Consider the following 2,610-nt stretch of genomic DNA (forward strand, 5'->3'; position numbering starts at 1 on the left):
TGTGATCTTTTGACATGTTTATTTTAACACGATTGCCCTATAGTGTAAGCAATGGGTTTTATGAACTGTAAAAGCTCAAATAAAGGCAACAGACTAAATTACTTTGAATAGTCCATGTGCCCGTAGCCCTTGTTTAGCAACTGCTTTGACAGCCACTATTTGCACTTAGGTAAAAAGTAATTTTGGGATCAAGACTGCATTTATAACCTTTGCAGCAACTCAATTTCAGTGTATTCATTTGCTATTATAAGTTAGTGTGTATTATCTGGCCCATTCCCCTCGCCTCCCCAGCTGAAAGATTGCCTAAAGCTATCTCTTCCTAAGGTGCTTTTCTTCATAGTGCATGTGTGTCTAAAAATTGCTAATTTCAGGTTAATAGATTCATTCTGTAATCTTAATTAGAATCTTTTGGGGCTGCTGCTTGTCACTGACAAGACTCTAATCAGTTTCCCACTGAAGGCTTTTGTTTGCTCCTAAGTAGCTTATGGCAAACAGCTCATGCCAGTTCATTCCATGTTTTTTGTGCTTGCCTTACTCTCTTGCGATCCCTTCATCTCCAATGAATGTAAATATGAAACACCAATATTCTCTATAATCAATATTCTCTACAATCTACAGTGTGAGCATTTCAAAAGCCAGTGGAATGGGGAAAAAGCAATAAGATTTGATCTTTTACCTAACATCTTGTGGGTCAAGTTCCAGAAACTTGTTTGGGGTCACCTGGTTTTTTTCTGATTTTCTGATGCTGTAAACAGAAAAGCTGAACTAACGTTGTAAGCATTGTAAGCAGTCATAGTTACATATGCCCCCTCCCAATAGAAATTGTTTTGCTTAAAGATCAAGTTGCTGGTCCCAATTGCAATCACTAAACAAGAACTACTGTATAATCTTTTAGCATTACCATTGATCTGTTTTCTACAGAAGAGGTGTCATTTTGGGGGGTGTAGGGGCTTTTTTAAAAGAAACACCACACTGATACTTCGTTCTCTATTCAGTTGTGTCTCAGGGAATTCCCTTCTTTTGGTGGTGTGTCAGATATTGACTGCTTGTATTTGTCCATCCTTATTCAGGTTTGTGCACAATTAGCACTAAGTTTGTAAATAATTTTTAACCTGTTTTTTTAACCCCTTTTAAGCTTTTTGTGGTTAGGATTCAGTGTTGTTTTATCTCTTATTTTAGTTTTAAGGTAACACATTAAGTTATAACTACCGTATTTCCCCATGTATAAGCCACCCCTTTTTTCCAAAATTTTCAAGTCCAAAAAGTAGGGGGGTGGCATATACAAAGCAGGTACACTTTTTATACGTGATAAATGCATAAAATAATAAAGTAGGAATAAACTGGTTTTCCAGCAGTATGCTATACTTTTTTGTAAAAATTGTACGTGATGATACGATTACGAGTGCGAGTACGCGATAGAAATGCATACGCTAGGCATCGGCCTGAATGCTTCGTTCCTACTCTCGTTCCGATGCGAGATTGCTAGCGCCGCCGCACCGCTTCGGCGTCATGACCGAAGTTGTAGATCTAGACGTCGAATTTTGTTTCTTTGTAAATTTTCTTTCTTCATAACTTGTTTCTCTAATAAAATATTTTTTTCAAAACTTCACAGTCCAAAAATTGGGGGGGTGGCTTATACAAAGGGGGTGCTTATACATGGGGAAATACGGTAATAATGGATACAGAAATAGCCATTAAAGCAGAGCCAAGCAGTTGTTCCAAATCACACTTCATTCTATACAAGTCTCTATACAGCTTTCTGTGTTTGCTTCCATGCCTTAGTGCAGAGCAATGAAGAAGATACAGTGAGTACCTTCCATCTAAGCTCAGAATAAAAATGATGGAGTTGAATGGGACAACAAATTGATATTACATTTTAATTTATTATTTTTTGCTAGCCATTTCAAACAAAAACTGAAACTAAGTCCAGCAGGGGTTGTTCATTACTGGAGACAAAAACTTTTGCTGAAAAGTCCATTTTTTCACATGCCCTTTTGTAAACCAATAATAATAAAAATTGGAGATGATACAGTATTAAATGCAAGCTGCTTTTATGGCGATCCATTGTTCTCTCTGGTTAGGCAGGTAAAAATCCTATAGTTGAGTGGACATGCACTGCCCCCTGTTGGCAAAAAAGGAAATGCCTTTCTTTGCTTGCTATATTTGGGACTGCAGAGGGTTTTTATGTTGGCAGCAAGTTTTGAAATCTTGACAGTTCAGTCAAAATGATACATTTCAAAGGACATGAAAGTAACTACAACAGAGGAACCAGAAAGTTTATCCAAGTTTTCAGTGCAAATGCTTGATTATTGAAGGAACCAAACTGTTTAGAAAAATAAAAAGGAAAAAGACAAAAGGAAGGCTAAATTAAGAAAGAAACTGACAGCATGGTTGTACTGGCTATAGAAAACAGTAGGGAAAATGAAAGTACAGGCAAAAAAACCCAAAACTATATTTTAGCAAGAGGGCAAAGAAAAAAGTGTTGACAATTTTAAGTGTAAGGTTAAAACTTCCTATGCCATCACCATCTAGAAAAGCAGTAAACTTTAAAAGGAAATAAAAGTGTAGTGGCTACTTCATATTTATCCCTGACAAAATGAAACAACCATC

Source organism: Pseudonaja textilis, chromosome 2 (genome assembly GCF_049901715.1).
Source record: "Pseudonaja textilis isolate UNSWEBS1 chromosome 2, rPseTex1.2, whole genome shotgun sequence".
In the NCBI taxonomy this organism is placed as follows: domain Eukaryota; kingdom Metazoa; phylum Chordata; class Lepidosauria; order Squamata; family Elapidae; genus Pseudonaja; species Pseudonaja textilis.